This window comes from Coenobita brevimanus, chromosome 96 (assembly GCF_032717465.1).
Source record: "Coenobita brevimanus isolate Jiangsu-jjx chromosome 96, ASM3271746v2, whole genome shotgun sequence".
Lineage (NCBI taxonomy): Eukaryota > Metazoa > Arthropoda > Malacostraca > Decapoda > Coenobitidae > Coenobita > Coenobita brevimanus.
This window is the reverse complement of record NC_137049.1, coordinates 14,664,794-14,677,335: the sequence shown is the minus strand read 5'-3', so window position 1 is coordinate 14,677,335 and position 12,542 is coordinate 14,664,794. Positions and strand designations below refer to the sequence as shown.

Sequence of the window (12,542 nt, the reverse complement as noted above, 5' to 3'; positions counted from 1 at the left end):
AGTCGTGTTCCCAACTTGCAAGCATAACTTCTGCATTTTATTTTCTACATTTCTCTATAGATGTGCTTCACATACACCTGTTGATAGTCATTCCATTTGCTACCAAATTTATAAAAAGTGCCATACCTTTGTTATGTGATGCTCTGTGCATACAATCAATGTGTTGTACATTGTGAATGAGGGAGAAAGAGACCAAGGATGACATGAAGAGGTATGTGGATGAATGGTGTGAAATGCAGGGAAGGCGGCCTGATAGTGGAAGACGGGAGATATCGAGGTGATTTATTCATGGCCACCTCCTTAGGGATCATGGCCTCTGGCTACATATAAACAAACAGACATAAAGTATTATGATTGTTTGATCATGTGGAACACAAAAGACAAGAGAATGGCCATGGGGAAAGTGAAAGGATAAACTTGAATATCTAAATGATGGCAGAACAGAGAGGGATGAAGGAATACAAGTAAGTCTTGATAAGACTAGAGTACATAGACATCTTTCAGTCTGTTAAACTACCAGTACAAGATATATTGTACTTATATTAGGATATACACTTATCCATTATCTAGATGAGAAGAGAAGGAGAGAAGTTTCTAGTTCATCTTCATGAGCTGCATACAGTACCATTATTGATGTGATAATACTCTGTACAGTAAAAATTTGCATTCTTCATTTTATATGGATTAAATATATCAGGGAGTATATATCATTATAATAACCAGGGTGTGATGTATATTCATTACTTCCCACCTCAGAACAGTTCATATTGGGCTATTTTTACACTATAAATGTTATTTTTACATTATGAATGTATTACTGCTTGAAGGAGACAAAAGAATAATACAACAAAATACTACTGCATCACAATCAAACATTCACCAATACTTCCCTGCTGTCTGGCAATGAAAGGTGTACATAAAACAGTTTTATATAATAGCAATATGAAGCACAAAACTAAAGAGTGTGAGAAGGAAGGATTATCTTAAGTTCAGGGATGAATGAGAACTGTTAAAGGCAGGAAACAATGCTGGCAAGGGTTTATTGGCAAACTTTTGCATGTGATAGTGCAAAGAATGTGGTACTTCATATGACCACTAGGGTAAGGAAGTAGAAGAGAGAGAGGTAGAGAGAAAGAGAGAGAGAGAGATTAACAGTAACTGAGAGATGTAAGGTCAAAGCAACCACGATATATTTCTGCCATGGTCATTGCCTTTTGGGGGAAGCAAGGCATAAGTGATAAATTATGATGGTAAATGGTCTCATCCAAAGTAGTTTCTATCAATGAGTACATGAATTTCCACAAACCATTCCTCAAAACCCCATGATTTTTTTTCATTCTTGGATACTATACTTGAATGTACCACAATATTTTACTGGTATAGCCTAGCACAAAATCAGTCAGGGAAAATACAGCCTGTCTACAGTCATTATTAATTGTAATCAGTTCATGAAAGCATAGTTCAGAACATCATATATATTATATGAAAAAAATATTATGGAACAGTACATGCCATATTAGGAACTCATACATTTAACTGTATCTTCAGTTTAGCTGTATGTTTCCATGTGATGGGGGGGGAAAAAATGTCATTAAATATGACTTAACACTATTGCTGCATAACTCGAAGTTCGTAAACAAAAATGATATACATATTTAGAAATGCATCCAGAAACTAAGACTGTACTGTAGACTGAAAACAGAAGTAGACTCTATGATGTGTCAAATAAAAGAATCTCATTATATCTGAAAGGTATATCACTCTTAATCCTATACAGTATACAGAATCAGTACATACTACTCTACCCTATATGCACAATCATTATGTACTGTACTAACTTACTCTACCCCTATTATTACATACTAACTTACTCTTATCCCTATATACAATTATCTACTAACCTAACTCTCAGATTTAAGTAATACTGAAGTTACTGTTGAGGACACTGCTTCTTTCACGGTTTTCCAGCCAGAAGTGAACACTGACTCATTGGCCTCATTTACTGGCCATTCGTTTGGGTTGATATCAAAGTCTTTCATCTTCCTGTCAATGACCCACCACCTCCCTAAGAAGCCCACATCAACGATGCGTTGATGAAATGTCAAATAGCGTGGTTTGAGGTACTCACACTGGCTTTTGAACACACCACATTCTTTTGAGTAGTTATCCACCCACAGGAAAGAACAAAAGCCAATGCTTAACCTGGAAAAAAATAAATAAATAAGTTTCACAAAAATGCGGACAATATATTTTTTTCCAAAGTGTACCTGGCTCTAGGTTTATACAGTATTCAAACAGTACAATACGACCTTGGTCACAATATTTGGGACTGGAAAAAAACACACAAACACACACACACATAAACAGAAGTCATACAAAGAGAACGTATTTGGAACTGGACCCCCATAACATCTAAAAAATTCCAACAATCTTTGTACTAAAAAGTTAAATACTAATGGCTTTTCAGGCAATGTGAAAAGAATTCAGACACTGAGCAGCATGGACAGCTGCCATTAGGTGACCAAGACTGATGCATGCAAGCATATTGGAGCCTTAACATTAAAAGTCTATCTATCTATCTATAGCCCGACGCCCTAATCCCGCAAAGGGTGGCCGCAGACAAAACGCCTCCAAGTCACTCTGTCACCCACCATTTGACTACCCTCCCGCCAACTCACCCCCCCCTCCCTCAGATACCTCTCAACTCCATCCCTCCACCTCATCCTCGGTCTACCCCTCCCTCTCCCTCCCTCCACCTCACCTACATACACCCTCTTAGTCAGTCTTTCATTCTCCATTCTCTCCACATGTCCAAACCACCTCAGTGTATTTCTCCTAATCTTCTCAACCACATCCACATCTACCCCACAACGTTCCTTCACTTCTTCATTCGTCAACCTGTCCCTCCATGTCACTCCACATGCTCCTCTCAAGTAACTCATTTCCACTGCTCTCACTCTTGACTTGTTCCCCTCTTGCAAGGTCCACGCCTCGCTTCCATACGTCAGGGTAGGGATCACAATACTATCATGCAGTGACTTCTTAACTTCCATACTCACCTCCCTATTTCTCATCACTGCTTTCAGTGTACCAACAACCTTCCTTCCCTGCTGTACCCTTTCACGTACTTCATCCCCCAAAGTTCCATCCTTACTCATCACACTACCCAAGTACTTAAATGCACTCACATTCTCCATATCCTCACCATCCAACCTCACTGCACACTCTGTGACTTCATTCCTCTCAAACACCATAACTTTACTTTTGTTTACATTAACTTTCAGCTTCCTCCTCCTACACACTGTCCCAAATTCATTCACCAAACCTTGCAACTCCCATTCATCTTCACTCAACAATACTGTATCATCAGCAAACAGCAACACCGGAAGCTTCCAAATCTCACCCTCATTCATTAGGGCCAGCCCCACATCCACTGCCCTAACTTGCACCTCCTTTACAACCCCATCCATATATATATATTAAACAGCCATGGAGACATCACACACCCCTGTTTCAGTCCCACACTGAGATCAAAGAACTCACTCAGCTCACCATCCACTCGCACCGTAGCCCTAGCTCCCTCGTACATACTCTTTACAGCACTCAACACTTTCCCCTCCACTCCATATATTCTTAATACCCTCCACATACCTTGCCTATCTATTCTGTCATAAGCTTTCTCCAAGTCCATGAAGGCAGCATACACTTTCCTTCCCTTCTCTAGATACTTCACCACTAAACATCTTAGAACAAATATCTGATCTACACACCCTTTTCCCTTCCTAAATCCCCCTTGTTCTTCTCCAACTAGCTCCTCTGTCATATGCCTAACCCTATCAATGAGTATTCTACCATATATTTTACCAGTCACACTAAGAAGGCAAATACCCCTATGGTTACCACATACTTCTCTCTCCCCTTTTCCTTTGTACAGAGGAACAATTATACCTGATTTCCAGTCCTCTGGAACCCTTCCCTCTTCCCAAGCCAATCTACACAACTTCCATATCCACTCCACAACAATCTCACCCCCATACCTAAGCATTTCACCACACACTCCATCAATTCCTGGGGCCTTTCTCAGCTTAATCTTCTTCATCGCTTCCACTACTTCCGCCCTACTGATCTCTTCCTCCCTCCTCTCATCTCTTCTTCTCCCAGCCATTCCCCAACCACTTATACTCACACTGCTCTCACTCTCTACATTCAACAAATCCTCAAAGTGCTCCTTCCATCTCCTCAATTTCTCTCTCTTCTCCACCAACAATCTATTATTCCTATCTTTCACTCCCCTATTATTTCCCCTTTCACACTGCCTTACTTTCTTTACCTCCTTCCAAAACAATTTCTTACTCTCCCTCCATTTCACACTCAGATTCCTCCCAAACTCTTCATCCACTTTCTTCTTACTCTCCTTCACCAGTCTCTTAACCTCCATTCTCCTGCTCACATATACCTCTCTCTTCTCTCTCTCATCTTCTCCCCTACCTCTACTCGCCAACCATTCACCATATGCCTTCTTCTTTTGTTCCACAGCTCGTTTCACCTCATCATTCCACCATGCTGTCCCTTGCACACCCTTGCATCTCCTCCTCACTCCACAAACCGCCTCACACGCTGCGCCTATCTCTTCCGTGAATATCTTACATATGTCTTCCACCCCTTCCATCTGCTCTAGCTCATACCTTCCCAATCTTTCTTCCACTATGCTCTTATACTCTGTCATTTTCTCACTATCTTGCAATTTCTCCACTCTTCTCACAGGAGCTGCTTCCTCCTGTCTTCCCCTTCGCCTCCTCAACCACTTTCTTTGCATCTTTACCTTGGCCATCACTAAGTGATGGTCCGAGACTCCATTCCCCCACCCTCTCCACACTCTTGCATCCAACACTTGTCTTCTCATTCGCTCATCCACACACACGTAGTCTATCATTGCCTTTCGTTCAACAAGTTCACCATCCATCCTCCTCCTCACTCTCCATGTATACTCGTATCGGTGGATCATCTTATGACGAAAGTAGGTGTTGGCTATTGCCAACCCCTTACAAGCACAGATGTCCACCAAAGCACTACCGTTCCCATCTACTTCAGCTGGCACACCCCACTGACCAACCACTCCATCCACTCGTACATTCCCAACTTTGCCATTCATGTCTCCAATCAACAGCACTCTCTCGCTCCTCTCAAACTTGTCCATACATGCTTCTACTCTCGCCCAAAACTCATCTTTCACTCTTGCCACTCGATCCTCTGTTGGAGCATACACACATACAATCGCCAATGCTTGTATACCTACTTTCATCTTCACCCATTAAATCCTTGCACCCACTGTTCCATACTCTCTTATATTTTCCTTCCACTTCTTGCTTATCATCAGACATACTCCCTCTCTTGCCCTCTCATTCTCATTGACTCTCGCACATATACCTACACCATATTCCCATTCTCTCACCCTTTCACCTCTCCATTTTGTTTCAGTCAATCCACATATATCCACTTTTGCATCCTCAAGCACCTGAACAATCTCTCTCTCTTTCACTTCATCATTCACTCCTCTCACATTCCATGTTCCCACCCTAAGAATGTCCTCTGTCCGTTCCTTAGTCGTCAACGTATGGTCCGTCCGGGTCCGAGGCGCTTTGTTCGCTTTTTTAGTTAGTTCTTTTTACGGGGTGGGGCACTAACCCACCACCAACCCTTTTAGTCGCCTCGTACGACAAGCAGGGATACTGGGGGAGTATTCTTGAAGTGAACTAAACAAATAAACAAACAAATACACACACACACACACACACACACACACACACACACACACATGGTAAAGAGTGGTCTTAGTACCTGCATTACAGATTATCTTCACCACCTTTCTTTTAATCTGATTTTTTTCTGCATGCATATCAGCTGTCTTAAACTTTTTTTTTGGTCCAGGCAGTTTCCCATGTTTCCCATGCTTGCATGGGTCATCTTTTCACCCAATGTCTGCTTTCCAAGGAACACAGTCTCCTGCAACACTCTGGTCATCCTCTAACCCTATGGGCATTTCTCAGGATCTTATCCCATGTTTTTCTTGATCTACCAGCAGGGACTGTTCTTTCCACTTTCAGGTATTTACAGAACTTTACCCACTTACTCTTATACATTCTCTTCACGTGTCTAATCCACCACAGATTATCCATGTGCATCACCTCATGGGCAGACTGAAATGATCTGGACATGCAGTTGCTTAACCTCCATCTGACTGGCCAAGCAGACTCACTGACCTAAGGTAAGTAACTGCTTCTATGCGGTCATCCTACATGGACAGTTTGTAGGGATCCAGTGCCACTTGTTATAGACAGTGGCTCACCAGGGTCCTTCCCATGGCAAGATACAGGGAAATAGGAGGAGGTTTGGCTCCCAGGTGGATGCTGTAGCTACCCAACTCAACGTGCAGTGCTACAATTTGTAGGCTCTCATTGGTGATTGGTTTGGACATGCAAAACGAAGGTGCATAATGTGACTTATCAGACCAAGACAATACTGTAAAAATAAATATAAAAAGCTATTCTGTATTTACCTCCTAACTAAGCCATGTGTGTAGCAATCCACCATGTAATTGAAGTGACTCAACCTCAGGATTACGGATTTTAGAGCTCAGCATGGAAGATTCATTTTTGAATTCTTGCAATGTGTCCTCGTAATCCTTCAAGTCAGGATTTGTCTTCACAGCATAAATAAGCCCAGATATAACTGAAACATGAAGAATATTACAGTAATAAAGCACATAGTCACTGTTGCCACAATTAACTCACTGAATCTGGTGCTGTAATTTATAGGTTTATTCTTGCTACCTACACATGATTTTATTTATTTGCAGGCAGGTATTTTGTAATGAAAGGATCATTGAGAGATATATCTAAACCCACTAGTTCAAAAAGTTTTTTTCTTCTAAGATTAAATCATCCAAAAGTAGCAAGAACATACTACAGTGGCTATAAAATACAACACTGGATTAACATGGTCAATGTGTTTGGTATGAAAGATACAATGGCAACAGCTAATTCTGTATTACCCCCCACCCCCCACAAAGGAAGGAGGTGGACTGCAGACGGGGGCAACCACAGCCTGCAGTCCACTGACTTCATATTTCAGATGAACCTATGACTGCTGCTATTACTGCTGCTATTGCTGCTGCTGCTACTACTATTACTACTACTAACAGACATGGTATCAATTACTTGGTTTCCATTACTATTACAACTACTAGTATGGTACTTAATATTTTGATCTACTACTGTATATCACTATTATATTAGCAGCCATCTATTACACTGCTGTTACAATTAATACTACTTTGTGACAGATAGTAGATGTAGAGTAATCATTCAAAAAAAGATTTTGTGTTGAGAACCCTGAAATTACTCCACAATGACATACTTGCTGAATAACTCTATAAAACAATTAATAAAATCACGAGAGGCTTGACCTCCGAGAAAAAGTCCTTCCTGCAAAACCATTCAGCGAAGAACGAAACTGGTCAAGTAATGTACAAGACTAACCCAGGATCAACATATAAGTGCTTCAGCTAGGATTGCCAGATACTACAGTTACTTCCTTGTACAGTATTTCTTCTGGTTGTAGTTATTTTGCCTTCTTAGAATAAAACAGTTGAATGACAATAAATGAACACATCAACATACCAGTATTGTACAATGAGGTCATACTGTACACTAGGATACGGATAGTCTACATTCTGGTCTAATATTCAAAAGAACTAAGACAAAAGTACTCACGTGAAATGTAACAGCCAGCCTTCACAGGATGTTTCCGAGATTCAGCTGCCAACTCAAATGCAACCTCCTTGTAGTCTTGAGCCACTGTCACCCAGTAATCACCTACAGAAGATACAAGTTGATAAATCTAGTATAACAGTACCGTATATAAACAAATTTCACACTAAAATCAGTGTCAGTATGGAAAGTTTGTGCAATGAAATTATTTAACTCTTTACTGTTTACAAGGGCCACAAGTACACTACCATAAGTGACAAAATCTATATAGGCCTAGTGTACTGTATAGTACTGTACAGTTGTTATCGTTGTGCTACCCCAGTCTGTCTGATTGAGCAGACACATCAACTGCAGGCATGCTACTGCCCCTACAGGACCATTCCATGCAGTGAACTGATGTCTTACATGCTGATAACGGTGTGTTGCCATATCGGGGTGTGGGGACTGGTGTGGAAGTTTGGTTCTTGGGTGGATGCCACATTTGCATCTCTCATCCCAGCTAACAGAGGCAACATAGTAGGTTCCACACCACCTCATTATTTGACTACATGGTTACTACCCAGCATTATAATGGTTTCCTGTGTTACAAGAAACCATTCCGCTTGTCAGTGTAAAGCCACCTCAAGTGAAAAGAAGAGTAATAAACAGTGATAAGAAGGATGGAGGAAATAGGAATAGAGGGGGGTAAATACAGAAAAACAATGATAGACATGAAGGAAGAAGTAGGCAGCACTAAATCAAGTGAGTGGATGATAGGCGCCCCCACCTACCACCAACTGTACAGTATTTTGGTTATCCTGCTTTAATCAGACTGTTTTCAGCAGGTGGAACTGCGGCATTCCTACAACTTGAATACGAAGCTGTAGTTGCATGGAATTTGATAAGCCATAGTTATGAGGTAGGAATAAGGCTCTTTAGTTACTAGTCAGATTAATCATCCACTTAACCACTAAATGGGCTGAGAGGGGTTAGGGATCTTCTTTAGATTAGAAAAAATGCACCATTGGTACCAGACTGTTGATTTCTCTCATTCATTCAAACAGTATATCTGATGCATGACATGCACTTCTACAGGTATTTACCAAGCTAAGGAAAACCTAGTCAGACTAGGCTAGTAACAGTAACCCCTATACAGTACTAGGAGGGTACGCGCACATGTACAGTGCTGCACAATTAAGTGTGCATGGGGAGGAAGGGATTTGTTATTCTGATAGCAGGTAGTTTTATTCAGCTCAAGACAGCCTCTTGGTAGTGGCTTTTTTATTTTTGTATTTTTGTCTGACTTTGAGCAAAGTCCATTCTCTGAGGTCCTGCAGATCTCCTAGCCACATTCCATACACCTTCATATGTCACATCCAGTTCAAAAATCAATCATAAGTTTACTAAAATTGCCTGGAAGCAGCAACAGACATAACATATCAATATAGCGTGGAAGTTAATGGCCACTAAATTAAAGGCATATCTGATTTTGACTGGGCTATTATTACCACTCTGAGTAAGAGAACTGTACAACAAAGAATCATTCATACAGTAAACTCTCTCTAATTCGAATCCAAATAATTCAGAAATCGGTTAATTTGAATCTTTTTTAACCACCAGACAAATAATTTTAATTTGGACAGAAATTTAAATTAGCGAGACAAGTCCGAAAATGGTTCCAGTGATAAGTGGACGTGAACAGTTTTTGTAATGATAAGTGTAGTAATAAATGTAATTTTTAAGAACTGTACAGTACCTTCAGTATATACAGTTAAGTATACTGTACTCTACTACTGTGTTAAAAGACTTCATTATCAAGGTTTGACATTATTTTATTTATTGTATTGTGCACTCTTTGTGTATAAAGTAATAACATACTGTACTGTTCAATGCTTTTGTGTAAAAGCCATGTTTTAGTGAGCAAGGGTGTGATTTGGGGATAGGAGCAAGCATGAGCTCCAATAATTTAGATTTTTGGATAATTCGACATAGGGTTCCCCCCAATTAATCCAAATTATAGAGAGTCTACTGTATAATCAAATTTAAAAAGTAACTTACAGAAAACAGAAGTGTAACACTTAATAACTTGCAGTGGTTAGCTAATTCACACACACAAAAAAATAAAGAATATTGTACTGTATTCCATACATCAAGAAAAAAAAAAAAAAAAACTTACCCCATTTCTGCAAAAAACCACCCTTCAGTTTCTGTGGCAGCCTGATTCTCCAAGGCTTTTTGGTAGACAGTGATGACATTTGCCGCACATGGGACAGCATGGTTCCTGTTTTCCGTATGCAGCTAACTGAAAATATGGGCAAATGAAAAAAAAAGGAGAGAGAGAGAGAGAGAGAATAGTTACCGTACCGCCAATCCCATTCTACCTCCTTCCATGTGTAGGAATTCCAAGCAAGGCTAGGCTACTATAGTTCAGCACACTGAAAGAGTAGATGACCCACCTACTAACCCTGATGGCATTGACGTTGTTGGAAGGACACAAGTCAAGAGTGAGAGCAGTGGAAATGAGTTATTTAAGAGGAGCCTGTGGAGTCACATGGAGATACAGGCTGACAAATGAGGATAAAAAGGAGAGCTGTGGTGTGGATGTGGATGTGATAGGAAGCGTTAGGAGGAATACACTGAGGTGGTTTGGCCATGTGGAGAGGATGGAGGGTGAAAGACTGATGAAGAGAGTGTATGTGAGTGAGGTGGAGGGGGGGAGAGGGAGGGGGAGGCCAAGGATGAGATGGAGGGATGGGGTGGAGAGGTATATGAGAGAGGGGGGTGTGAGTTGGAAGCAGGGCAGTGAAATGGCGGGGGACTGGGCAACGTGGAGGCGATTTGTTTGTGGCCACCCCGAATGGGACTGAGGCGTCTGGCAATAGATAGATAGATAGATAGATAGATAGGTGTTTCTACGGCAAGGTATAAAATTTTTGCATTTTGCCTAACTTCAACTCGTTAATTTGAAATTTTATTTTCTTTGTTCTCCTTTTTTGAACATACTACGATAAAGTACAACTACTCAGCTTTAAAATGACATCAAAACCAACATTCCATCATGAAAAGTGTATTTACACTGAGCAATCAAAATAAAATATTGGGCCGCAAAGATGTGGGTTGGCGTGAGTGGCTGACTCTAGCACAGACATAATCTACCCGGCCCAGAAACCTGATAGGGTTAACAATGAAATACGCTAGTTATGAAGAAGTGCTACGGAAAGGGCAGAGCTACAGTAACCTTAAGCTGTTACTGAGCTTCGTATGTTGTAACAGGCAAAGTTTATGCAACTTAGGGTAAAAGAAACACTCCTGACCACTCACACGGCTGCACTTCTTTTCCCCACAGTGTGTTAGTTGCAAGGGCTGAGGGATCCCAGAAATAGTGTGTATGATTGTAGTCAATTTGTCTACTTCCCGCCCGGAAAAACTAGCGACATTCATCTTCTTCTCCTTTTGAATCTAGATTTGATTTGACGAAATATTTATTGTTGTAAAGGGTACACTGATTCAGTTTCGCTGTCTCTGCTTCACCCATCATCCGCAGATATATACTAAATTCTTTCCCAACCTTCATGGTCGCCTTCTTGACAGTACCTCTCGCAACAGTGGGTAATCCAGTCACCTCTCCCCTCAGACATAAACAGGTGTCAGTTATTTTTTATCATTGGAATAAGTTCCAGTTAGAGACATCATCAAAAGGAGCTTGTCTATCGATCTTATTTTATTTCCTGATTATTCGGAGTATTTTTCTCATTCGCTTTTCAGTCCTACTAAAATCCGTCCGGGAGCTTTATTTGCTCTGCCTAAGGTTGACATTTGGGAGGCTTGTAATGATTTTCTTAATAGTATATGACAGGCACAGAATGATTTGGTAATTAATCAGTAACAGTATAATTTGCCGGTTGAAGCAAATAGAGATCAGCGCTCTCACTTTTAGGGATTTTGTCCCTAGATTGGAACTTTTCAGTACATTTAGTGACAAATTTAGGGATTTTGTATTTTTAGGGATTTTTTGGTGATTTTTGGTCATATTTAGTGATTATTTGGGGATTTTTGCTTATTATGTGTTATAATTGACATAGAATGCCCTCAGTAATGGGTGAAAAGGGTAAATAGCTTGTAAATATTGCCAAAATAGTATTTTCTTTGTGGTCAGCTGTTTGTGAACCTTACTCTATTTTGGAAGTTTTAATTGGTCAGACGCATTACAGTTTCAACCAATCACGAGCTAGCATTTCAAGTTTGTTTATAGGCCGCCATGTTGCAAGCTTTTTCACACGCGGTGAGTAAGTACTGAAAAATTATTTGAGTTTTTAGTCCTAACATTAATTGTTACTTCTTAGCAGACCCCCATACATATAAATAAGGGTTGTATATGAAGTTTATGACAACAGAATGTCATGACATAACGTGGAAAACGTGTAATACGGTGAGTGATGTAACTTTTTGTTGGCGAATGCTAAGAGCCCTCATCGCTTTCACGTAGCCCATTTTGATGATTTTGGGCCATATTCAGAAATCACTAGGGATACATTGAGTACACTGAGTTATTGAAAGCGTACATATATAATATCTGAGTGGTGATCAACTTGATCAAGGTAAAGACGGAAGGAGAAAGACATACATAGGACGATGAAAGATATTTTCTTTAACACCTTTGCTATAGGCCTATACATTATTTATATGGATTACATATATTTTTATACATATACAGAATATCATACTATATACAATATATTGCTGAAAATTAGTGCCAGGAGCATATTACATGTTACAGTATTATTTTTGTTAAAC

At 40.2% G+C, this 12,542-nt stretch overlaps 1 pseudogene; it reads right to left on the bottom strand.

Annotated features, from left to right (window-relative positions):
• Positions 1–1,855: 1,855 nt before the first annotated feature.
• Positions 1,856–11,139, bottom strand: LOC145413429 (mitochondrial import inner membrane translocase subunit Tim29-like; annotated as a pseudogene).
• Positions 11,140–12,542: the final 1,403 nt, after the last annotated feature.